Source organism: Rhinichthys klamathensis, unplaced genomic scaffold (assembly GCF_029890125.1).
Source record: "Rhinichthys klamathensis goyatoka isolate OS25496 unplaced genomic scaffold, OSU_Roscu_1.1 h1tg000176l_1, whole genome shotgun sequence".
NCBI classification, from domain to species: Eukaryota; Metazoa; Chordata; class Actinopteri; order Cypriniformes; family Leuciscidae; genus Rhinichthys; species Rhinichthys klamathensis.
Window position 1 is genome coordinate 4325001 of NW_026606705.1, and position 27508 is coordinate 4352508.

General features: G+C 48.1%; 5 non-coding genes across 5 annotated transcripts; 1 reads left to right on the forward strand and 4 right to left on the reverse strand.

Annotated features, from left to right (window-relative positions):
• Positions 1 to 16512: 16512 nt before the first annotated feature.
• On the reverse strand, positions 16513 to 16584 carry trnaq-uug (transfer RNA glutamine (anticodon UUG)). Its single transcript has one exon. It is a non-coding gene; the product is annotated as a tRNA-Gln (tRNA).
• A 125-nt stretch (positions 16585 to 16709) lies between these two features.
• trnaf-gaa (transfer RNA phenylalanine (anticodon GAA)) lies at positions 16710 to 16782 on the reverse strand. Its single transcript has one exon. It is a non-coding gene; the product is annotated as a tRNA-Phe (tRNA).
• Positions 16783 to 16880: 98 nt separating this feature from the next.
• trnai-aau (transfer RNA isoleucine (anticodon AAU)) lies at positions 16881 to 16954 on the reverse strand. The gene has a single exon. It is a non-coding gene; the product is annotated as a tRNA-Ile (tRNA).
• An 88-nt stretch (positions 16955 to 17042) lies between these two features.
• trnap-agg (transfer RNA proline (anticodon AGG)) lies at positions 17043 to 17114 on the reverse strand. Its single transcript has one exon. It is a non-coding gene; the product is annotated as a tRNA-Pro (tRNA).
• Positions 17115 to 18469: 1355 nt separating this feature from the next.
• On the forward strand, positions 18470 to 18542 carry trnaa-agc (transfer RNA alanine (anticodon AGC)). Its single transcript has one exon. It is a non-coding gene; the product is annotated as a tRNA-Ala (tRNA).
• Positions 18543 to 27508: the final 8966 nt, after the last annotated feature.

Genomic DNA, 27508 nt, shown 5'->3' on the forward strand with positions numbered 1-27508 from the left:
CTTTCTCTGACCACATGCCTGTACTTTTTACTGTTCCTCTGCCTGGACGCACACTTAAAAATCCATCGCTGGCACGTTTAACACGCTGTCTTAATCAACGCTCCAGTGAAGATTTTTCCACAGCCTATCATGATGTGCGAAACTCCCTGGAATCTAATTCTACCCTACACAACCTGGACGCTGATGCACATCTTAATCAAACTTCATTGGCTACCTGTCAAATTTAGAATTGATTTTAAAATTTTACTTTTTGTGTATAAAGCTCTTAACAATTCGGCCCCTCAGTACCTGACCGATCTGCTCCGTCTGTACAAACCTTCTCGTGCCTTGAGATCCAGTGACCACTGCCTTCTTATCGTGCCTAGATCCAGACTCAAAAAACGAGGCGACCGTGCTTTTGCCACTGCTGGCCCAAAACTTTGGAACAGTCTGCCTCTCTATATCAGACTGGCTCCCTCCGTCTCCATATTTAAATCTTCTTTAAAGACTTTTTTATTTTCTCTTGCTTTTAATTCTCCCTGATTGTTAATAGCTTATTTTTTATTGTCCTGTGCATTATTTTTTCTGCTTTGTACAGCACTTTGGTCAGCCCTGGCTGTTTTTAAACGTGCTCTATAAATAAATATTATTATTATTATTATTATTATTACTAGGTGGACGAATTCATGAAGAATAGGCGCCTAGTTGGATGAATAGGCTGTTCGCCGGATGAGAGGAAGACCACGGTGAAGAGTAGTCACTTAGGTGGCACTTTAGGCTGCTAGGTGGACGAATTCATGAAGAATAAGCGCCTAGGTGGATGAATAGGCTGTTCGCCGGATGAGAGGAAGACCACGGTGAAGAGTAGTCACTTAGGTGGCACTTAAGGCTGCTAGGTGGACGAATTACTGAAAAATAGGTGCCTAGGTGGATGAATAGGCTGTTCGCCGGATGAGAGGAAGACCACGGTGAAGAGTAGTCACTTAGGTGTCACTTTAGGCTGCTAGGTGGACGAATTCATGAAGAATAAGCGCCTAGGTGGATGAATAGGCTGTTCGCCGGATGAGAGGAAAACCAAGGTGAAGAGTAGTCACTTAGGTGGCACTTTAGGCTGCTAGGTGGACGAATTCATGAAGAATAGGCGCCTAGGTGGATGAATAGGCTGCTAGTTGGACATAGTTATTAGGAATAGGCGCACTTTAGGCACTTCGGGGGACACGAATAGGGAACCTGGCCCCCTGGTGGTGGAAAAAACATCCTACGAAGTGCATACGGTTCCGTAAACCAAATACTGAGGGGAAACCATTCATATACGTTAGACCTAGGATCCGGAATGGTGCCTTTTCATCCCTTTGTCCCACTATTGCACCATATGGCAACTTATATGAACTAGCAAAAATCCACAGACTGCATATTAGTCCTAGTGCTATATATGGTATATGACACCATGGAATAACTTAAATGACAGCCCGTTGACGCGAATCCCTAAGCGCTGCGCGCCGGCCCCTAAAAAATGTTTGGCCCCCAAACGACGCATATGGTTCGATGCGGCCTCACCCCCTGAGCCCGGGGACGGTGGTCCCGTCTCCGGAGACCCTCCAGGGGCCCCAGGGCGGGGCAAAATTGCCCTAAAAGGGCTTTTACAGATAAGTCACAGGGAGGATGCATTACAATAAAAGGTCATATTTCATAATTACAGTGGTTGTATGTGGTCAAACCTACTGTACACCACACAGGGGACACACCACAACACACGGATGTACATTTCAGCTATTATTTATGAAAAATTAGCATAATACTCAACTGTCCGTGGGGAAGCCTATAGGGCACCCGTCAAATAGGTTACAGGATGGATGCTGTTTTTTTAACCGGATGGATCTCGAGAACCAAGCCGACTTTGAGCTCCATACTCTTGGGTCATGTGGGGCCCATGTGCCCCTACCCATGCCCGGAGTTTGGAGCTCAAAGTCGGCGTGGTTTCCGAGATACACCCGGTCAAACTCCCATCTTTGACCGGGCATAACTCAGGAACCAAGCCGACTTTCGGCTCCATACTCGGGGGTCATGGGGGGCCAAAGGGTCCCTACCCACGCCCGGAGCTTGGAACTCCAAGTCGGCGTGGTTTCCGAGATACACCCGGTCAAAGTTCCACAGGAAGTCGCCATATCTCGGGAACCAAGCCGACTTGGGGCTCCATACTCTTGGGTCATGGGGGGCCCATGGGTCCCTACCCACTCCCGGAGTTTGGAGCTCCAAGTCGGCGTGGTTTCCGAGATACACCCGGTCAAAATCACACAGGAAGTCGCCATATCTCGGGAACCAAGCCGACTTGGGGCTCCATACTCTTGAGTCATGGGGGGACCATGGGTCCCTACCCACGCCCGGAGTTTGGAGCTCCAAGTCGGCGTGGTTTCCGAGATACACACGGTCAAAGTCCTACAGGAAGTTGCCGTATCTCAGAAACGGAAGGTCCCAGCAGCTGGAAACGGTGGGGTCTGAAGAGTCCCTACGGGCCCCCCTCATGCACGGAATTTGAAGCTCCAACTCGGCTTAACTCCCATGATACACCCGGTTATACATAAGGGACTTTTGGACAAAACGGTCGATATCTCGGAAATGACGGGCCCCAGCGGATCGTCCTTTGGGGCAGTGAGGGGGCCCTAGGCGCCCTCCCAGACCCCAGAGTCCCGAGCCTCTAGGACCCTTCCTTCTGAAGTGCACCCTTTCCTGTTGGCCCCCGTATCTCGGCCCGTGGGGGCGCTAGAAGCTCGGACTAGGGTGCGTTGGAAAGGGCCCCTAGGGACCTTACTTTGACCCGAGTTTGGTGTCGCTAGGCCGCTTGGTCCCCGAGTTATAGCCGTTCAAAGTCGAAGCACACCTGTAACTTATTCGACAGAGCCCCTATAGGCTTCCTCCTGGACTGTACATTAATGGGTCATATTTCATAATTACAGTGGTTTTATGAGGTGAAACCTAATGTATAGCACACAAGGGACACTACACAACACACTCATGTACATTTCAGCCTTTAATTATACACAATTTGCATAAAATTGAACTGTCAACAGACCGCCTATAGGGCTGCCGTCAAATAGGTTGCAGGTTGGTTGCTGTTTCTGACTTAGACATTTTCAGCCGGTGAATCCCCGTAATTCAACACATGTGTGGAAGGCCAATAAGTAACTTATTGAGCTACAGGTTGGATGCTGATTTTGACCGGGTGTATCTCAAGAACCAAGCCGACTTTCGGCTCCATACTCGGGGGTCATGGGGGGCCTAAGGGTCCCTACCCACGCCCGGAGTTTGGAACTCCAAGTCGGCGTGGTTTCCGAGATACACCCGGTCAAAGTTCCACCGGAAGTCGCCATATCTCGGGAACCAAGCCGACTTGGGGCTCCATACTCTTGGGTCAGGGGGGGCCCATGGGTCCCTACCCACGCCCGGAGTTTGGAGCTCCAAGTCGGCGTGGTTTCCGAGATACACCCGGTCAAAATCACACAGGAAGTCGCCATATCTCGGGAACCAAGCCGACTTGGGGCTCCATACTCTTGAGTCATGGGGGGACCATGGGTCCCTACCCACGCCCGGAGTTTGGAGCTCCAAGTCGGCGTGGTTTCCGAGATACACACGGTCAAAGTCCTACAGGAAGTTGCCGTATCTCAGAAACAGAAGGTCCCAGCAGCTGGAAACGGTGGGGTCTGAAGAGTCCCTACGGGCCCCCCTCATGCACGGAATTTGAAGCTCCAACTCGGCTTAACTCCCATGATACACCCGGTTATTCATAAGGGACTTTTGGACAAAACGGTCGATATCTCGGAGATGACGGGCCCCAGCGGATCGTCCTTTGGGGCAGTGAGGGGGCCCTTGGCGCCCCCCCAGACCCCAGAGTCCCGAGCCTCTAGGACCCTTCCTTCTGAAGTGCACCCTTTCCTGTTGGCCCCCGTATCTCGGCCCGTGGGGGCGCTAGAAGCTCGGACTAGGGTGCGTTGGAAAGGGCCCCTAGGGACCTTACTTTGACCCGAGTTTGGTGTCGCTAGGCCGCTTGGTCCCTGAGTTATAGCCGTTCAAAGTTCGAAGCACACCTGTAACTTATTCGACAGAGCCCCTATAGGCTTCCTCCTGGACTGTACATTAATGGGTCATATTTCATAATTACAGTGGTTTTATGAGGTGAAACCTAATGTATAGCACACAAGGGACACTACACAACACACTCATGTACATTTCAGCCTTTAATTATACACAATTTGCATAAAATTGAACTGTCAACAGACCGCCTATAGGGCTGCCGTCAAATAGGTTGCAGGTTGGTTGCTGTTTCTGACTTAGACATTTTCAGCCGGTGAATCCCCGTAATTCAACACATGTGTGGAAGGCCAATGAGTAACTTATTGAGCTACAGGTTGGATGCTGATTTTGACCGGGTGTATCTCAAGAACCAAGCCGACTTTCGGCTCCATACTCGGGGGTCATGGGGGGCCTAAGGGTCCCTACCCACGCCCGGAGTTTGGAACTCCAAGTCGGCGTGGTTTCCGAGATACACCCGGTCAAAGTTCCACAGGAAGTCGCCATATCTCGGGAACCAAGCCGACTTGGGGCTCCATACTCTTGGGTCATGGGGGGCCCATGGGTCCCTACCCACGCCCGGAGTTTGGAGCTCCAAGTCGGCGTGGTTTCCGAGATACACCCGGTCAAAATCACACAGGAAGTCGCCATATCTCGGGAACTAAGCCGACTTGGGGCTCCATACTCTTGGGTCATGGGGGGACCATGGGTCCCTACCCACGCCCGGAGTTTGGAGCTCCAAGTCGGCGTGGTTTCCGAGATACACACGGTCAAAGTCCTACAGGAAGTTGCCGTATCTCAGAAACGGAAGGTCCCATTAGCTGGAAACGGTGGGGTCTGAAGAGTCCCTACGGGCCCCCCTCATGCACGGAATTTGAAGCTCCAACTCGGCTTAACTCCCATGATACACCCGGTTATACATAAGGGACTTTTGGACAAAACGGTCGATATCTCGGAAATGACGGGCCCCAGCGGATCGTCCTTTGGGGCAGTGAGGGGGCCCTAGGCGCCCTCCCAGACCCCAGAGTCCCGAGCCTCTAGGACCCTTCCTTCTGAAGTGCACCCTTTCCTGTTGGCCCCCGTATCTCGGCCCGTGGGGGCGCTAGAAGCTCGGACTAGGGTGCGTTGGAAAGGGCCCCTAGGGACCTTACTTTGACCCGAGTTTGGTGTCGCTAGGCCGCTTGGTCCCCGAGTTATAGCCGTTCAAAGTTCGAAGCACACCTGTAACTTATTCGACAGAGCCCCTATAGGCTTCCTCCTGGACTGTACATTAATGGGTCATATTTCATAATTACAGTGGTTTTATGAGGTGAAACCTAATGTATAGCACACAAGGGACACTACACAACACACTCATGTACATTTAACCCATTAATTATGCACAATTTGCATAATATTACACTGTCAACTGACAGCCTATAGGGACCGCGTCAAATAAGTTGCTGGTTGGATACTGTTTCTGACTTAGAAATTTTCAGCCGGTGAATCCCCGTAATTCAACACATGTGTGGAAGGCCAATGAGTAACTTATTAAGCTACATCTTGGATGCTGATTTTGACCGGGTGTATCTCAAGAACCAAGCCGACTTTGGGCTCCATTCTCTGGGGTCATGGGGGGCCCATGGGTACCTACCCACGCCCGGAGTTTGGAGCTCCAAGTCGGCTTGGTTTCCGAGATACACCCGGTCAAAATTCCACAGGAAGTTGCCATATCTCGGGAACCAAGCCGACTTGGGGCTCCATACTCTGGGGTCCTGGGGGGCCCATGGGTACCTACCCACACCCGGAGTTTGGAGTTCCAAGTCGGCGTGGTTTCCGAGATACAACCGGTCAAAATCTCACAGGAAGTTGCCATATATCGGGAACCAAGCCGACTTGGGGCTTCATACTCTGGGGTCATGGGGGGCCCATGGGTACCTACCGACACCCGGAGTTTGGAGCTCCAAATCGGCGTGGTTTCCGAGGTACACACGGTCAAAGCTGGACAGGAAGTGGCCGTATCTCAGAAACAGAAAGGCCCAGAAGCTGGAAACGGTGGGGTCTGAAGGGTCCCTACGCGCTTCCCTCATGCACGGATCTTGGAGCTCCAACTCGGCTTAACTCCCATGATACACCCGGTTACACATAAGGGACTTTTGGACAAAACGGTCGATATCTCGGAAATGACGGGCCCCAGCGGATCGTCCTTTGGGGCAGTGAGGGGGCCCTAGGGGCCCTCTCAGACCCCAGAGTCCCGAGCCTCTAGGACCCTTCCTTCTGAAGTGCACCCTTTCCTGTTGGCCCCCGTATCTCGGGCAGTGAGGGGGCACTAGGGGCGTGAATTTATACTAGGTCAATCCGGGTTGTTGCCTTGCCACAGCCAGCAACTGGGCAAATGCAACTCTGGATGTTGACCCTCCCGGATTCCAGTGACAGGAGAAGCTTTCTCTCTGCCTTGTTGTCAATTTTGTATGCTTGCAGAAGCCATATCAGTTGGAATGTAACTTGAAACCACTATGCAGTTACCTCAAAATTACATCCAAGCCCCTAGTATATTTTCAAGTAAGACACTGTTTAAATGCAGTGATTTTCCAAGCATTGCATAGTGACTTACTTTAAATTACACATTCTGGTCTCCAGTATATTTTCAAGGAAGACACTGTTTAATGCAGTGTTTGAACATGCATTGCATAGTGATTTACTTTAAATTATACATTTAGTTCTCTAATATATTTTCAAGTAAGACACAGAGCAGTGATTTGCACATGCTGTAGATAGTGACTTACTTTAAATGATACATTCTGGAAATAAAACAGGTTGGATGCTGATTTTGACCGGGTGTATCTCAAGAACCAAGCCGACCTGTAACTAATTCGACAGAGCCCCTATAGGCTTCCTCCTGGACTGTACATTAATGGGTCATATTTCATAATTACAGTGGTTTTTTGAGGTGAAACCAACTGTATACCAAACACTGGACACTACACAACACACTCATGTACATTTCAGCCTTTAATTATACACAATTTGCATCATTTTCAACTGTCAACAGACCGCCTATAGGGCTGCCGTCAAATTGGTTGCAGGTTGGATGCTGTTTCTGACTTAGACATTTTCAGCCGGTGAATCCCCGTAATTCAACACATGTGTTGAAGGCCAGTGAGTAACGTACCTACCCATACCCGGAGTTTGGAGCTCCAAGTCGGCTTGGTTTCCGAGATACACCCGGTCAAAATTCCACAGGAAGTTGCCATATCTCGGGAACCAAGCCGACTTGGGGCTCCATACTCTGGGGTCCTGGGGGGCCCATGGGTACCTACCCACACCCGGAGTTTGGAGCTCCAAGTTGGCGTGGTTTCCGAGATACAACCGGTCAAAATCTCACAGGAAGTTGCCATATATCGGGAACCAAGCCGACTTGGGGCTTCATACTCTGGGGTCATGGGGGGCCCATGGGTCCCTACCGACACCCAGAGTTTGGAGCTCCAAGTCGGCGTGGTTTCCGAGGTACACACGGTCAAAGCTGGACAGGAAGTGGCCGTATCTCAGAAACAGAAAGGCCCAGAAGCTGGAAACGGTGGGGTCTGAAGGGTCCCTACGGGCCCCCCTCATGCACGGATCTTGGAGCTCCAACTCGGCTTAACTCCCATGATACACCCGGTTACACATAAGGGACTTTTGGACAAAACGGTCGATATCTCGGAAATGACGGGCCCCAGCGGATCGTCCTTTGGGGCAGTGAGGGGGCCCTAGGGGCCCTCTCAGACCCCAGAGTCCCGAGCCTCTAGGACCCTTCCTTCTGAAGTGCACCCTTTCCTGTTGGCCCCCGTATCTCGGCCTGTGGGGGCGCTAGAAGCTCGGGCTAGGGCGTGTTGGAAAGGGCCCCTGGGGACCTTACTTTGACCCGAGTTTGGTGTCGCTAGGCCGCCCTGTCCCCGAGTTATAGCTTTTCAAAGTTTGGAGCCCACCTGTCACTAATTCGACAGAGCCCCTATAGGCTTCCTCCTGGACTGTGCATTAATGGGTCATATTTCATAATTACAGTGGTTTTTTGAGGTGAAACCTAATGTATAGCACACAAGGGACACTACAAAACACACTCATGTACATTTCAGCCTTTAATTATACACAATTTGCATCATTTTCAACTGTCAACAGAACGCCTATAGGGCTGCCGTCAAATAGGTTGAAGGTTGGATGCTGTTTCTGACTTAGACATTTTCAGCCGGTGAATCCCCGTAATTCAACACATGTGTTGAAGGCCAGTGAGTAACGTACCTACCCACACCCGGAGTTTGGAGCTCCAAGTCGGCGTGGTTTCCGAGATACACCCGGTCAAAATCCCACAGGAAGTTGCCATATCTCGGGAGTTAAGCCGACTTGGGGCTCCATACTCTTGGGTCATGGGGGGCCCATGGGTACCTACCCACACCCGGAGTTTGGAGCTCCAAGTCGGCGTGGTTTCCGAGATACACCCGGTCAAAGTCCCATCTTTGACCAGGCGTAACTGAAGAACCAAGCCGACTTGGGGCTCCATAGTCTGGGGTCATGGGGGGCCCATGGGTACCTACCGACACCCGGAGTTTGGAGCTCCATGTCGGCTTGGTTTCCGAGATACACCCGGTCAAAATTCCACAGGAAGTTGCCATATCTCGGGAACCAAGCCGAGTTGGGGATCCATACTCTGGGGTCATAGGGGGCCCATGTGTACCTACCCACACCCGGAGTTTGGAGCTCCAAGTCGGCGTGGTTTCCGAGATACACCCGGTCAAACTCCCATCTTTGACCGGGCATAACTCAGGAACCAAGCCGACTTTGGGCTCCATACTCTTGGGTCATAGGGGGCCCATGGGTCCCTATCCATGCCCCGAGTTTGGAGCTCAAAGTCGGCGTGGTTTCCGAGATACACCCGGTCAAACTCCCATCTTTGACCGGGCATAACTCAGGAAACAAGCCGACTTTGGGCTCCATACTCTTGGGTCATAGGGGGCCCATGGGTCCCTATCCATGCCCCGAGTTTGGTGTCGCTAGGCGGCCGGGTCCCCGAGTTATAGCCGTTCAAAGTTTGGAGCCAACCTGCAACTTGTTCGACGGAGCTCCTATAGGCTTCCCCCTGACAGTGCATTAATGGGTCATATTTCATAACTACAGTGCTTTTATGGGGTGGAACCTACTGTACGCCACACAGGGGACACAGCTCCACACACTCATGTACATTACAGCCATTAATTATGCACAATTTGCATAATATTCGACCGTCCAGGGGGAAGCCTATAGGGAGACCGTCAAATAGGTTACAGGATGGATGCTCTTTCTGACTTAGACATTTTCAGCGGTCAAACTCCCATCTTTGACCGGGCATAACTCAGGAACCAAGCCGACTTTGGGCTCCATACTCTTGGGTCATGTGGGGCCCATGTGCCCCTACCCATGCCCGGAGTTTGGAGCTCAAAGTCGGCGTGGTTTCCGAGATACACCCGGTCAAACTCCCATCTTTGACCGGGCATAACTCAGGAACCAAGCCGACTTTGGGCTCCATACTCTTGGGTCATAGGGGGCCCATGGGTCCCTATCCATGCCCGGAGTTTGGAGCTCAAAGTCGGCGTGGTTTCCGAGATACACCCGGTCAAACTCCCATCTTTGACCGGGCATAACTCAGGAACCAAGCCGACTTTGGGCTCCATACTCTTGGGTCATAGGGGGCCCATGGGTCCCTATCCATGCCCAGAGTTTGGAGCTCAAAGTCGGCGTGGTTTCCGAGATACACCCGGTCAAACTCCCATCTTTGACCGGGCATAACTCAGGAACCAAGCCGACTTTGGGCTCCATACTCTTGGGTCATGTGGGGCCCATGGGTCCCTACCCATGCCCCGAGTTTGGTGTCGCTAGGCGGCCGGGTCCCCGAGTTATAGCCGTTCAAAGTTTGGAGCCAACCTGCAACTTGTTCGACGGAGCTCCTATAGGCTTCCTCCCGGACTGTGCATTAATGGGTCATATTTCATAACTACAGTGCTTTTATGGGGTGGAACCGAATGTACGCCACACAGGGGACACAGCTCCACACACTCATGTACATTACAGCCATTAATTATGCACAATTTGCATAATATTCGACCGTCCAGGGGGAAGCCTATAGGGAGACCGTCAAATAGGTTACAGGATGGATGCTCTTTCTGACTTAGACATTTTCAGCGGGTCAGATCCTGTAAAGGTTTGGGGATTTCACACTATGTGGTGAAGTCCAGTCAGCAACTTATTCGACAGAGCTCCTATAGGCTTCCCCCTGACAGTGCATTAATGGGTCATATTTCATAACTACAGTGCTTTTATGGGGTGGAACCGAATGTACGCCACACAGGGGACACAGCTCCACACACTCATGTACATTACAGCCATTAATTATGCACAATTTGCATAATATTCGACCGTCCAGGGGGAAGCCTATAGGGAGACCGTCAAATAGGTTACAGGATGGATGCTCTTTCTGACTTAGACATTTTCAGCGGGTCAGATCCTGTAAAGGTTTGGGGATTTCACACTATGTGGTGAAGTCCAGTCAGCAACTTATTCGACAGAGCTCCTATAGGCTTCCCCCTGACAGTGCATTAATGGGACATATTTCATAACTACAGTGCTTTTATGGGGTGGAACCGAATATACGCCACACAGGGGACACAGCTCCACACACTCATGTACATTACAGCCATTAATTATGCACAATTTGCATAATATTCGACCGTCCAGGGGGAAGCCTATAGGGAGACTGTCAAATAGGTTACAGGATGGATGCTGTTTTCAACCGGATGGATCTCGAGAATCAAGCCGACTTTGAGCTCCATACTCTTGGGTCATGTGGGGCCCATGTGCCCCTACCCATTCCCGGAGTTTGGAGCTCAAAGTCGGCGTGGTTTCCGAGATACACCCGGTCAAACTCCCATCTTTGACCGGGCATAACTCAGGAACCAAGCCGACTTTGGGCTCCATACTCTTGGGTCATGGAGTGCCCATGGGTCCCTATCCATGCCCGGAGTTTGGAGCTCAAATTCGGCGTGGTTTCCGAGATACACCCGGTCAAACTCCCATCTTTGACCGGGCATAACTCAGGAACCAAGCCGACTTTGGGCTCCATACTCTTGGGTCATGTGGGGCCCATGGGTCCCTACCCATGCCCCGAGTTTGGTGTCGCTAGGCGGCCGGGTCCCCGAGTTATAGCCGTTCAAAATTTGGAGCCAACCTGCAACTTGTTCGACGGAGCTCCTATAGGCTTCCTCCCGGACTGTGCATTAATGGGTCATATTTCATAACTACAGTGCTTTTATGGGGTGGAACCGAATGTACGCCACACAGGGGACACAGCTCCACACACTCATGTACATTACAGCCATTAATTATGCACAATTTGCATAATATTCGACCGTCCAGGGGGGAGCCTATAGGGAGACCGTCAAATAGGTTACAGGATGGATGCTCTTTCTGACTTAGACATTTTCAGCGGGTCAGATCCTGTAAAGGTTTGGGGATTTCACACTATGTGGTGAAGTCCAGTCAGCAACTTATTCGACAGAGCTCCTATAGGCTTCCCCCTGACAGTGCATTAATGGGTCATATTTCATAACTACAGTGCTTTTATGAGGTGGAACCTACTGTACGCCACACAGGGGACACAGCTCCACACACTCATGTACATAACAGCCATTAATTATGCACAATTTGCATAATATTCGACCGTCCAGGGGGAAGCCTATAGGGAGACCGTCAAATAGGTTACAGGATGGATGCTCTTTCTGACTTAGACATTTTCAGCGGTCAAACTCCCATCTTTGACCGGGCATAACTCAGGAACCAAGCCGACTTTGGGCTCCATACTCTTGGGTCATAGAGGGCCCATGTGCCCCTACCCATGCCCGGAGTTTGGAGCTCAAAGTCGGCGTGGTTTCCGAGATACACCGGGTCAAACTCCCATCTTTGACTGGGCATAACTCAGGAACCAAGCCGACTTTGGGCTCCATACTCTTGGGTCATAGGGGGCCCATGGGTCCCTATCCATGCCCGGAGTTTGGAGCTCAAAGTCGGTGTGGTTTCCGAGATACACCCGGTCAAACTCCCATCTTTGACCGGGCATAACTCAGGAACCAAGCCGACTTTGGGCTCCATACTCTTGGGTCATAGGGGGCCCATGGGTCCCTATCCATGCCCAGAGTTTGGAGCTCAAAGTCGGCGTGGTTTCCGAGATACACCCGGTCAAACTCCCATCTTTGACCGGGCATAACTCAGGAACCAAGCCGACTTTGGGCTCCATACTCTTGGGTCATGTGGGGCCCATGGGTCCCTACCCATGCCCCGAGTTTGGTGTCGCTAGGCAGCCGGGTCCCCGAGTTATAGCCGTTCAAAGTTTGGAGCCAACCTGCAACTTGTTCGACGGAGCTCCTATAGGCTTCCTCCCGGACTGTGCATTAATGGGTCATATTTCATAACTACAGTGCTTTTATGGGGTGGAACCGAATGTACGCCACACAGGGGACACAGCTCCACACACTCATGTACATTACAGCCATTAATTATGCACAATTTGCATAATATTCGACCGTCCAGGGGGAAGCCTATAGGGAGACCGTCAAATAGGTTACAGGATGGATGCTCTTTCTGACTTAGACATTTTCAGCGGGTCAGATCCTGTAAAGGTTTGGGGATTTCACACTATGTGGTGAAGTCCAGTCAGCAACTTATTCGACAGAGCTCCTATAGGCTTCCCCCTGACAGTGCATTAATGGGTCATATTTCATAACTACAGTGCTTTTATGGGGTGGAACCGAATGTACGCCACACAGGGGACACAGCTCCACACACTCATGTACATAACAGCCATTAATTATGCACAATTTGCATAATATTCGACCGTCCAGGGGGAAGCCTATAGGGAGACCGTCAAATAGGTTACAGGATGGATGCTCTTTCTGACTTAGACATTTTCAGCGGGTCAGATCCTGTAAAGGTTTGGGGATTTCACACTATGTGGTGAAGTCCAGTCAGCAACTTATTCGACAGAGCTCCTATAGGCTTCCCTCTGACAGTGCATTAATGGGTCATATTTCATAACTACAGTGCTTTTATGGGGTGGAACCGAATGTACGCCACACAGGGGACACAGCTCCACACACTCATGTACATAACAGCCATTAATTATGCACAATTTGCATAATATTCGACCGTCCAGGGGGAAGCCTATAGGGAGACCGTCAAATAGGTTACAGGATGGATGCTCTTTCTGACTTAGACATTTTTCAGCGGGTCAGATCCTGTAAAGGTTTGGGGATTTCACACTATGTGGTGAAGTCCAGTCAGCAACTTATTCGACAGAGCTCCTATAGGCTTCCTCCCGGACTGTGCATTAATGGGTCATATTTCATAACTACAGTGCTTTTATGGGGTGGAACCTACTGTACGCCACACAGGGGACACAGCTCCACACACTCATGTACATTACAGCCATTAATTATGCACAACACCAGGGGGTTCACTCTAAGCAAGGAGAGTCTGCTTTTAGCTATTATGCCAGCCGCAGCTGGAACCAGCTTCCAGAAGAGATCAGATGTGCTCCTACAGTAGTTACATTCAAATCCAGACTCAAAACACATCTGTTTAGCTATGCATTAACTGAATGAGCACTGTGCCACTGTTTGTCCGACTGTTTTTTACTGTACTTTATTTTTTATTCTAAACTGTTTTAATTATTCTCATTTGTTTTGATTATTTTAATTTCTTCTATGTAAAGCACTTTGAATTACCATTGTGTATGAAATGTGCTATATAAATAAACTTGCCTTGCCTTGCCTTGCCTTAAATGTATTGTCGTGCTTAATTGGCCCAACTGTCAACGGAAAGTCTACGTCGAATAGGTTGCAGTACGGATGTCTGGAAAGCAGGGTTCAAAAGGTCGCAGGGGCTTCAAATTCGACACGGCGGTAGTCCAGGGGCCCCCGGTTCATGATCTAGGGTTTCAGGGTCCTAGGTGGGTGCAAAAATTTTCCCTCAACTCTAGAGACCTGTCCTCCCAGTATGTGGCAGTGGGGCCCCTAGGCTACCAGGATCTGAAGTTTGGGGGCCCTGGGACGACCTGGTGAAAAATAAGCTGTTAGGTGGACAAATAGGCTGTTCGTTGGACGTGAGGAAGACTAGGGATGAAGATTAGGCACTTAGGTGGACGAATATGCACTTCGTGGCCTTAATTAGTGTAGAATAGGCGACTAGGTGGATGAATATGCTGTTCGTTGGACGTGAGGAAGACTAGGATGAAGAATATGCACTTAGGTGGATGAATATGCACTTCGTGGCCTTAATTAGTGTAGAATAGGGGACTAGGTGGATGAATATGCTGTTCGTTGGACGTGAGGAAGACTAGGATGAAGAATATGCACTTAGGTGGATGAATATGCACTTCGTGGCCTTAATTAGTGTAGAATAGGCGCCTAGGTGGATGAATATGCTGTTCGTTGGACGTGAGGAAGACTAGGATGAAGAATATGCACTTAGGTGGATGAATATGCACTTCGTGGCCTTAATTAGTGTAGAATAGGCGACTAGGTGGATGAATATGCTGTTCGTTGGACGTGAGGAAGACTAGGATGAAGAATATGCACTTAGGTGGATGAATATGCACTTCGTGGCCTTAATTAGTGTAAAATAGGCGACTAGGTGGATGAATATGCTGTTCGTTGGACGTGAGGAAGACTAGGATGAAGAATATGCACTTAGGTGGACGAATATGCACTTCGTGGCCTTAATTAGTGTAGAATAGGCGACTAGGTGGATGAATATGCTGTTCGTTGGACGTGAGGAAGACTAGGATGAAGAATATGCACTTAGGTGGACGAATATGCACTTCGTGGCCTTACTTAGTGTAGAATAGGCGCCTAGGTGGATGAATATGCTGTTCGTTGGACGTGAGGAAGACTAGGATGAAGAATATGCACTTAGGTGGATGAATATGCACTTCGTGGCCTTAATTAGTGTAGAATAGGGGACTAGGTGGATGAATATGCTGTTCGTTGGACGTGAGGAAGACTAGGATGAAGAATATGCACTTAGGTGGATGAATATGCACTTCGTGGCCTTAATTAGTGTAGAATAGGCGCCTAGGTGGATGAATATGCTGTTCGTTGGACGTGAGGAAGACTAGGATTAAGAATATGCACTTAGGTGGACGAATATGCACTTCGTGGCCTTAATTAGTGTAGAATAGGCGACTAGGTGGATGAATATGCTGTTCGTTGGACGTGAGGAAGACTAGGATGAAGAATACGCACTTAGGTGGATGAATATGCACTTCGTGGCCTTAATTAGTGTAGAATAGGCGACTAGGTGGATGAATATGCTGTTCGTTGGACGTGAGGAAGACTAGGATGAAGAATATGCACTTAGGTGGATGAATATGCACTTCGTGGCCTTAATTAGTGTAGAATAGGCGCCTAGGTGGATGAATATGCTGTTCGTTGGACGTGAGGAAGACTAGGATGAAGAATATGCACTTAGGTGGACGAATATGCACTTCGTGGCCTTAATTAGTGTAGAATAGGCGACTAGGTGGATGAATATGCTGTTCGTTGGACGTGAGGAAGACTAGGATGAAGAATATGCACTTAGGTGAATGAATATGCACTTCGTGGCCTTAATTAGTGTAGAATAGGCGACTAGGTGGATGAATATGCTGTTCGTTGGACGTGAGGAAGACTAGGATGAAGAATATGCACTTAGGTGGATGAATATGCACTTCGTGGCCTTAATTAGTGTAGAATAGGCGACTAGGTGGATGAATATGCTGTTCGTTGGACGTGAGGAAGACTAGGATGAAGAATATGCACTTAGGTGGATGAATATGCACTTCGTGGCCTTAATTAGTGTAGAATAGGCGACTAGGTGGATGAATATGCTGTTCGTTGGACGTGAGGAATACTAGGATGAAGAATATGCACTAAGGTGGACGAATATGCACTTCGTGGAAGCCATCTCACAACCTATTCGACGCACGTCGAGTAGGTTGCCCGTTGGACCGTGCTGCCGCCTTGTGGCGAACCCCTGAACTGCAGCATTTTGCAACTTCACCAGTGCGGACTTTGGGGGCCCCTGGAGGGGCCCATGGGGGGGCTAGGAGCGGGGGACAAAGCCCCAGGGCATCATGGGGTGGGGGCCGAGGGACCCAGTGCGGCCCCGGGCCCCCCAAAAATCATCTAGGGGGCGGCGCGCAGCGACAACGAACTGCCTACAACGAGCCGCCTATTAAGTGACAGGGCGGACGCAAGTACCATAAGGGGGCAGCAGAGGTGTTTAGTCATTCAGCCCAGAAGCGCGACAGCAAAGAGCACGTGAAGCCTTTTCTTTTTAAGCCCATGTTTCCCCGATCTCGACTGGCTTTTAGAGTGCCAGTTTCACCGCCACATCAGCAGTTGCGCATCAGCTCTGTTTTTTCCCGCCCTTCCGCAAAACAAGCTAAAAAGGTTCCACCGAGATTTGAACTCGGATCGCTGGACTCAAAGCCCAGAGTGCTAACCATTACACCATGGAACCACCACACGCTGGTCTCTGGCCGTCTGAGAGGCAGATAGCGATGAGGCTAGGTGGAATCAGGTTAACAGGAGATGACGTTTGCTCACTGGAGACCCTCGACCAAAAACACAGGAACCAGGTTGCTCTGCCGAAACCCGGGATCAAACCAGGGACCTTTAGATCTTCAGTCTAACGCTCTCCCAACTGAGCTATTTCAGCCAGGTCTACTGGCAAATGGTTTGTCCAGCAGGGATTTCTGGGAGACCGCCCGTCACTTTCGAGGTGAGCAGAGCTGAGGGTCCCAGAGAGCAAAAGTTTGGCCAGTACGGGGATCGAACCCACGACCTTGGCGTTATTAGCACCACGCTCTAACCAACTGAGCTAACCGGCCCCGCTCTGACTCCTTTTATCCCCAATTTCCCAGGAATATCCTAGTTGCCCTAGTCAGCTTGAAGAGATTAAAAGCAAAGCCTGAGAACGGGCTCGTCCGGGATTTGAACCCGGGACCTCTCGCACCCTAAGCGAGAATCATACCCCTAGACCAACGAGCCAACACACACATGTCCTTCCTGCTGCTGCCTGGCCGAAAACATTTCCGTTTGCCAGGCTTAAAGCACAAAGGTTTAATTAAATGTACAACTAAACGGTAGCCAGTGCAAAGTTGCCGACACAGAGGAAATACGGTCTCTTTGCTTTGTGAGAACTTGACCTACAAAAAACGCTAGTACATATGGGCGTATGCCAAATCGATTGACCTGATGCCTGATAGGTTACAAGTTACTGGTGCCCTCCTTATGAGAACAAAATCCACATTCGATCAAAGTCGGAAGCTATTGCAGATGCTCGATGGTGTTTTAAAAGGAGTTTTGAGCAGGACCACTCTGGAACACAGGCCTCCACCACCCGGAACACAACATGAACATTCCATGCACGCGCCACAGCAAACTTGGCAGAAGCAGGTCCCGCCGAGATTTGAACTCGGATCGCTGGATTCAGAGTAGATACGCTAATAGATACGCCCAACGTGGGGCTCGAACCCACGACCCTGAGATCAAGAGTCTCATGCTCTACCGACTGAGCTAGCCGGGCAGCCGCTGTGAGCTGCTTGGGGCTGGTCGCGGTTTTTATCCGTGCCTAAATTGCGCCCGTCATCCGGAGCCTCACATTTCGCACAGGCTTGGCATAGCGTCTTGCGGGTAAAGTCAGGGTTAAGCCTAGAGCCAGGCTCAGAGTGTACTTTGTTTGTTTAAGCCATATATGTTGTTGGGGGATACTATTTCACCCAGTAGAGCAGGCCAGTAATATGCACAATCACAACCCGGAGCTAAAGTTCCGTTTCGGGTCTGTCAAACCGGAACTTGACCTACAAAAAAACGCTAGTACATATGGGCGTATGCCAAATCGATTGACCTGATGCCTGATAGGTTACAAGTTACTGGTGCCCTCCTTATGAGAACAAAATCCACATTCGATCAAAGTCGGAAGCTATTGCAGATGCTCGATGGTGTTTTAAAAGGAGTTTTGAGCAGGACCTCTCTGGAACACAGGCCTCCACCACCCGGAACAAAACATGAACATTCCATGCATGCGCCACAGCAAACTTGAGCTGATGTAAACTCTCACATAACACCCGCTGTCTTCTTTGCACACGAGGCAACTGAGCAATCATACCCCTAGACCAACGAGCTAACACACACACATCCTTCCTGCTGCTGCCTGGCCGCAAACATTTCCGTTTGCAAGGCTTAAAGCACAAAGGTTTAATTAAATGTACAACTAAACGGTAGCCAGTGCAAAGTTGCCGACACAGAGGAAATACGGTCTCTTTGCTTTGTGGGCATTGGAAACCACGCTGCAGCACTTTCACACATGCTGTGCGATGGACACCTTCTCTCCACATCGTCGAGGGGAATTAGCTCAAATGGTAGAGCGCTCGCTTAGCATGCGAGAGGTAGCGGGATCGATGCCCGCATTCTCCATGCGGTGTACTGCCCTTTTACGCTCACTTCAAAGGGATGTTCAGTTTCACCGCCACATCAGCAGTTGCGCATCAGCTCTGTTTTTTCCCGCCCTTCCGCAAAACAAGTTAAAAAGTTTCCACTGAGATTTGAACTCTGATCGCTGGATTCAAAGCCCAGAGTGCTAACCATTGCACCATGGAACCACCACACGCTGGTCTCTGGCCGTCTGAGAGGCAGATAGCGATGAGGCTAGGTGGAATCAGAAAAGTTTTTTTCGGACGAGGTCCTGCGCACATTCCTGGCAAAAGCAGGTCCCACCGAGATTTGAACTCGGATCGCTGGATTCAGAGTAGATACGCTAATAGATACGCCCAACGTGGGGCTCGAACCCACGACCCTGAGATTAAGAGTCTCATGCTCTACCGACTGAGCTAGCCGGGCAGCCGCTGTGAGCTGCTTGGGGCTGGTCGCGGTTTTTATCCGTGCCTAAATTGCGCCCGTCATCCGAAGCCTCACATTTCGCACAGGCTTGGCATAGCGTCTTGCGGGTAAAGTCAGGGTTAAGCCTAGAGCCAGGCTCAGAGTGTACTTTGTTTGTTTAAGCCATATATGTTGTTGGGGGATACTATTTCACCCAGTAGAGCAGGCCAGTAATATGCACAATCACAACCCGGAGCTAAAGTTCCGTTTCGGGTCTGTCAAACCGGAACTTGACCTACAAAAAAACGCTAGTACATATGGGCGTATGCCAAATCGATTGACCTGATGCCTGATAGGTTACAAGTTACTGGTGCCCTCCTTATGAGAACAAAATCCACATTCGATCAAACTCGGAAGCTATTGCAGATGCTCGATGGTGTTTTAAAAGGAGTTTTGAGCAGGACCTCTCTGGAACACAGGCCTCCACCACCCGGAACAAAACATGAACATTCCATGCATGCGCCACAGCAAACTTGAGCTGATGTAAACTCTCACATAACACCCGCTGTCTTCTTTGCACACGAGGCAACTGAGCAATCATACCCCTAGACCAACGAGCTAACACACACACATCCTTCCTGCTGCTGCCTGGCCGCAAACATTTCCGTTTGCAAGGCTTAAAGCACAAAGGTTTAATTAAATGTACAACTAAACGGTAGCCAGTGCAAAGTTGCCGACACAGAGGAAATACGGTCTCTTTGCTTTGTGGGCATTGGAAACCACGCTGCAGCACTTTCACACATGCTGTGCGATGGACACCTTCTCTCCACATCGTCGAGGGGAATTAGCTCAAATGGTAGAGCGCTCGCTGCGCAAAAGAAGGGGCCCAATCTTTGCGCCCCCGCACGCAAGCCAAAAAGACGCAAAAAACGAGAATTTGCCCAAGAATTTCCCCTGCAACATTATTAGGGCTATATTCCTGTGCGTTATGAAGGAGTTTTAGTCACATGTGAAACAAGTCACCCCCCGCGGACTGGATTCGAACCCGTGTTCTGCGTGCGATCAACTGCGCCTGCGTCTTCATTTATCTATGACATCATTATATTGATTTATATTTTTTTGTGTGTATTATTATTATTTTTAAATATTGCATATTACATGTTGTTGATTATTTAATAAAATGAATAAAAATGGAGGGATATGATTTGATTCACATGATTTATTAGATTTGTTTTAAGACACTTCAAATGTTTTATTAAATGTTTTTTTTGTGTATATTATTTAAAAAAAATATTGCATATTACATGTTGTTTATGATTTAATAAAATGAATAAAAATGTTTCTTCAAATATGTGTTTTTTGTGAGGGATATGATTTGATTGATATGATTTATCAGATTATTTTAAGACACTTTAAATGTTTTATTAAAATGAATACACACAAATATTTAAATGACACTTCAGATGTTTTATTAAAATGAATACACAAATATTTAAATGACACTTTAAATGTAAAAAAACAAATATTAAAATGAATACACACAAATACTGAAATGAGTACACAGACACAAACACACATATATACACATATATATATATATATAGGACAATATGAAAGACTGGGTGGAACCATGTACAGTAATATATACAAAATATATACAGGAAAAAAGCAAATTGTTTATTGAGGAGGTGGAGTTTGGCTTGTATTTTGCTGGCGCTGTTCTGCCAACCAGTCATCTAAAGATTTTCCATTTGAGGCACACAAGCAAAATGTGGCATTTCCATATCGGCTATGGCCAAACTCTTTGGTTTTGGGCTGCCCACATTTGCTGCACATGTTAAAGGTTACCCCTCGCACATACTTCCTCTTATGGACTCCGCTTTCCGTCTCCTGGGCCCGCCGGCGCCTGTTCCTCTGGGTGTAACGGGACACAGGAGCAGCAGACACAGGAGCAGGTGGAGCTGGGCCTGCACCGGATGTTGAAGCACCAGAAGGTGGAATCACCATTGACACGGTCATGTCTGGGTTAAGGACTAGTGACAATGACCCAGGTGCTGAAATGGGCTGCACAACTCCTGATGCTGTGGGGGCAGGTGCAATGGGGCACACCATGGTGGTGGCAGCAGCAGGCCGTCGACCTGGTCGCAGAAGAGGAGCCTGTCCTTCTCGATTTGGCGGAAGGATAAATGTATGTTTTGGGCGTGAGGTCGATGCCGCTTCATCCAATTTTTCCCTCGGTGGAGGAAGCTGCGTATCAGCCACAGCAATTGGGTCAGGTGGAGTCAGTCCCTGAGCAAGGACACTCATTTCCTGTTTTTTCTGCTGCCGTTGAAACCTGAAAATAAATTACATGTATTATATATACGTTTATAAAGGTATTCAGTTAATTTGAAGAAAATAATGTGCCTTGCTTACCACTGAATGAGTGTCTTCTGGTTTAGCTCAAACAGCTGGATCATTGTTTCATCCATCAGCCTGCGATTATTAAGCACCAGCTCTCGGATGTGGTGGTAATCCGAGAGGATTTTAGACCACCTGGGGGTGCAAACTCCAGCCTTCTTGGTCGGCGACTTGTGTAAAGCACACAGCTTTGTACAAATGGCCTCAACCAAGCGGCTGGTGCTGGGCCACTGTGCTGGTCCCCCGGGATGTCCAATCAGACACCGTTTTACACTCTCCACACCTGGTGTGACTCCGGACCGCTTCGGTGCCTTAAAGCGTCCATGTGTCAGCTGAGGCTGATGTCGAGGCTGATAGTTGACCCGCTGTTTGTCTATGTCATGGAGAGCTGTCCACAGCAGGATGGCCTCTGTCACCTGCAGGTCAGTGAGGTAAGGAGCCTCACGAAGACCAACCAGGTAACCAGCCATATCCTGGACCTTGTCCCACCCAGCAATGCCATCGGGCCCAATGACTGATCCCTAGTAAATTCAGATTAATGTTAATATATGTGGAATAAAACGAGATTGAAATTAAATAAAGCCCTTAAAGTGTTTTACCTGAGCCTCGTCGGAGAGACTGCTTCCAGTGTCAGATGGCTGTGACAACACTGAAGGGGCAGGGGCAAGTTGCTGTCCTTCTCTAGTTGATGTGGATGGCTCAGCCAGTGACACGTCAGCCATTGATACATCAGCCAGTGATGCTGGGGACTGAGGCTGAGGCAAAGATGAGGGGCTGTTTGCGAGATCATGGCAGGGGTCATTCTCGTACAGCACTGGAACTGTGATGTCCTCCGTGATCTCTTCCTCAAACCCCTCATCTTGCAGGTCTTGGTCATCAATTTCCTCCACCAGCCTGTCTTCATCCTCTGGGTTCTGGAGCACTGGAGTCAATGTTTTGCCAGTCTGGCTGTAAAGGTACTCTATTCCTAGCAATTCACCTACAAGAATAAAATGGCATCTTTTTATGGCATCTTCCATCCGGTCATCATTCCAACGCATCAAGCCCTCAAGGAGATAGGCCTGAAAATGCGCATCACTGGCACTGGTTCCTAAAAGTTAAATAAATAAAAAAGGGTTTTATATGTCACATATGTACAATATATTTACTACACATGAGGTGCTATGTCTGGTTACATGTAATAGAGTTATGTAATTACATTAAAAAATTATTGTCGTTATAACCAGAGTTATTAGTGACTTGTGAGGCAAGACAGCTTTGTCAATGCTTTTATGACATCAGAAAAGAACTGTAAAAGTGTGACATTTATTAATGTGACATTACTTTAACGTAATGGAAGCAGTTACAGTGCTTATATTTTTTTACAGAAAAATTAGTAATCCATATGAATGTAATACCTGGAATAAAACGGTTCAGGTGGAGGTGGAATGACTCCAAGGAGGTAGAGCCTCGAGCACACCTGTAGCAGCACAGCTCCACACCGCCTTTCTTCAGTGTCCCCTTCTTTATGTAGAGCGGAAAGTGCTCTGGGTCTTGGATACACTGTACATGCTTCCGCTGTTCTTTCCATATCTGCTGGATCCGTTCATGGTTCAGAAGTGGAACTCCCAGAGTATCCTTCCCGTCCGCACTGTCAAACTGATCAATCAGTGACCCAATCAATATGGTGGTCTCCTCCTCCCCCCTGGTCCTCCTCCGGCAGTGCAGTGCCAACTCCCTCCGGTTAATGCGAGCACTGACCGCCTTTTCTGAGATGTAGCCAGTCTTCTTTGCTGCCAGCTCACCCTCCTTTGCACGGCGAAGAGCAGCCACATCCTCTGAATCCCACTGGAATATGGACATGGATAGACGTGCCATGAAGATCCCATAGAGCGGATGAGCCTCTGTCCTGACACCTGCAGCAAATCGCCGCATGAAATGCCAGATGTCCAGGCGCACTTCAAGCTCATCCCACTCCGAAAACATGGCCTTCACCTGAGACTGGCCGTGCTGACTGCAGCAATCTCTGTCCACGTACATCACCTTTGGGGATGCCTCTCCTGCCTCTCGGTAGCGTTTCATTAGGCCAGCTGCCATGGGGTCCAGTGCATGTCCCTCGGCGGCTGTTAGGACAGAGACAAGGACTTGGCCGTGTTCGTTACCAACATTTGTGCACCAGGCAGCTGTTCCTGAAGCAGCACCGGCAAGTTTTTTTGTGACCTATTGAAGAAAAAAAAGATTATTTTTTTTTAAACAAAATAAAAACTCATAACTGTTCATTATGTACACACACATATATCCATATCTGGACAATTTCTGGATATAAACAGGGCTGTGATACCTTTTTTGTGGAGTCCATCTTGAGAACACAGCCAAATACAGATGTTATCTTGGCCTTGACCTCGTCCAGTCGCCCCAGAACATCCCTGGCGTACACAGCTAACAGCCACTTAGGTTTAGGAAGGGCAGGTAAAAGGGGAGGCTCAGCAAACACAGGAGGCTGCACAAGGGAGGACCTTGTGAATGGTTCACAGGCAGTCAGGTACTGCAGGACACGCTGTGTCCATGCCTCACTGTGTTGTTCCATCAGCTTCTTGTAGAGCTGAGTCACACTGTTGCCCAGTGTCCTCTCCCTCATCATCCTCACCACCCGGTTGTCACATGAGTATCTAAGGAAACAACAGTATAATCATGCAAATGCTTTGGTTGGAAAAAATAACACAAATAAAAGCGCCTAATAATGAATGATTGTCATTATGAATTACCTGTATGTCAGCAAAGCTGGAAACTGACTACGGTGGCCCATATCCAGCTGTCCTAAGATGTCCTCGTTCCAAGCTGGATACTTCTTTTTGCAGCGTTTGCACTCCAGATACTCAGTGGCAAGGTCATACCACCCATCAATGTCTAAGACCTTGCGCACGGTACGGTAAAGTCCTGCTGCTGTAAGTCTGTGCTTACCACAGTCTGGACGAACGCAGACAAGAGGAAACAACCACATCTTTAGCGGCATCCATAAGAAAATGGGCCGACAGAAGAAGAGGTCAGGTGAGGCGGGTGGCTGGGTGTTTATTAAAGGGGGCTGAGGAGGATACCACCAAAGCTTCAGCTGGGACACTATTTCTGGCTTTCCGTTTCGCATGTTGGCCTTAAACAGTGTGTTCCGGATCCACTCATGCTGGAAAGGTGGAAGATGATCTTTCCAGTGACTAGGAAGCTCAGCTGGTGGCTGATGATGAGGAAGAGCTGGTGTCTGTGCTGTTTCCGCTGATGGAGACGGACCGGCACAGGCCTCTGAGTGAACAGTAACATAAACAATATAAGGATGACTGTTATTTGATAGTAATATGCCATAAATGCAGCCCACAAACAGCCGGCGAAGCAGTAATTTTGGACAAGTATTAATAATAATTATGATTATATTTATGAATAACAGTGAAGAAAATGGTATTAGTGTCAAGAAGCAAAGAACACAGTGTACACTTTATTGATGTAAGGAATATTGGATCAATATAGCTCTTTGAGAATGAGGATTAGATGGAATGAAAGAAGGAAAATGAGTCGTGATGAATTCAGTAAAAAAAGTATGATGCCCACAGACATGAAGCATGCACACAGACACAATAAAGAAAAACTTTTCCTCTAATAATTAGAACAATGAATCTCCACCCTCCTGTCTGCTCAGGTTGAGTGAGTGAGAAGAGCAAGCGGTGTGAAAAAGTTATCCAGTGATTGTTTAGCAACAGGTAAGTTCGGAAACGCAAATAAATACACTGACACCTTTGGACATCCTTAAGGATTGGAAGAAGTGCACTCAAAGAATGCCTCCCGCTTGAGGCATGATGTCACATAATTCTGTATTGTAAACAAAAAATATTTAAAAATGTTTATTTATTTTCAAAAATAATGATTCTCAGTGGGTTTCCACAAAACATTTTTATAATATTTGCATTTGTGTCATATGCCACACCTGTGTTTAGCTGTGCTTCACATTGTGATGCAGCAAATACCAGCTCCTCATCATCATCTTCAGCAGTGGGAATGGAAGTGCCTGGAGCACAAATGTTAAAACTATTACTGTGATCAATACATGGAGACAAACATATGTAAGATGTTGCTTACTTACCAGTGGCGAAAAGCTGCTTTCGGGCCAAATGTTTGGCTGGGGGTTCTGCTGCCGGAGGAGGTAAAGTGGACTGCAGTAATGGATCTGGAAACAACAAGTGGACAAGTTTGCCATGACGATAAATGAATACATGTAGAACTGCTGTAGGGAAAATTCTATATTTACACTCCTACTCACAGGGTTTTACTGGTGACATTATTTTTTTTGCCAGCTGTGAAGGAGACATATGTTTGCCACGCGCCAACAGTGCTTTCACAGTGGCGGTCTGCTGTAAACCAGTTTGGATGGCTGCAGGTGGACGTGCAGAGGTACTGGAGGCTGCAGGTGGACGTGCAGGCTGATGTACACTGGTGCCCATATCAGAAGCCCGTCTTTTCAGGACATACGCCTTGAAAATGGCCATGTTGGTGTTGGGCCTGGCATCTGCCTTAACCAGGTACCTGATGAGGGCTTCGGCCTCTTTGCTCTGGTCTTCATAAACATCCTTCATGGACCGGCCCTGAAAGTCACCAAACTCCACCATCAAGCAGCCCTGGTCTCCAGTTGCCCGGGCTTCTGCTTGCATTTCCTGCTTCCTCTTATACTTCTCTACTTCTTCTGCCATCTCTCTAATATGAGAAGTGTACTGTAGGAACAGTTGTTTATTTTCTGACAGGGGGGTTGTCTGCGCTTTCTCACTGGAAATGCTGAGCACCAAATACACTGCGTACCCCAGAGAGTTTTCCAGAAGCCATCTAAATCTCTGACCCTGGTACTTCCCAAACTGAAGTTTGCAGTGAGCCAGTACTAAAAACTGGTCACTGGGATCTCCACCGTTTGTGCAGACAAAAGTACTTGCCTCTGCCAGCACCTCCTCCTTCGATTTGGCCCTTCCAGACACCACATTTTCAAGTTGTTTCGCCTCCGCCGATGGCGCCATGAGGAGACGGTTTGATGTTGCTGACTGGCGACGAAAAACGGGGTATGCGTACATTTTCTGAAATGAAAATCAGAAAGAGACTATTACCTTTGTCAATCTAAAAGATACCTGTATGTTAAGTGTGTTACAATAATTTAGCAAGCTACACACCAGGAATTAAATCATGTTTATCAGGCATTTTGGGTGACAATATGGAAAGAAATTCTATGAAATATTAGATATTATTATGAAAATCTTGGCAATTACTACTAACTCCCATTATTACACTTCTTTTTTCATTACATGTTGCCCCAAGGATACATTAATATGCAAATTAGATACATAGATACATTGTATAAAATGGGAAAACCCGCTTATGGCCATTTTACACACATATTGCATAAAGCAAAATGGAAGTCTATATCAAATCATTCTGTTATCTTTTATAACATAGTTGGGAATCATCTTCATACAAAGTTTGGTATATAAAATCCTGAAACCTAAACAATTATTGGTGATTTAAAAAAAAAACACATTGTTTTTGCCTATTCATGTCTTTTTAAATAATAATAATAAAAAATGAGTCCTAGTGTCCTCTACAGAAGACATAGTATAACCTATATGAACATTATAAAAAAAAAAAAAAAAAACCTTTTTGTAAAAAACTTTCTTATGCTCTAAACAATGTAATGACACACACACACACAAAAAAACTAAATTAACTAAACTTTTTTTGGTCTCAGGAGGATATAGCTTAATTAGCGGCCGGCTAATTAACTTAACAGTAGCTACATGTTTTCTTTTCTGTATTTTATCATGGGAAAAGTTACAGGTTCACAGGTACTGAAGTAAACCTGTAATATACACGCTAGCTAGCTATATTGGCATGTCTAATTTTCCAAAAATACACACTGTATATGAATAAATAATAAACGATTATACAGTAATGAAGAATAGCCTTACCTGTTGCGAAGATGACAATAATAGCAGCCGCTGATTGGTCAAAAGTACGTCACAGAAGAGAAACACGATTGGTCAAAAGTAAGCCATGGGATAGAAACGCAATTGGTCAAAAGTAAGCCACAGGAGAGACCCGCGATTGGTCAAAAGTAAGCCACAGCAGAGAAACGCGATTGGCTCATGTGGGCTTACTTTGGGCTT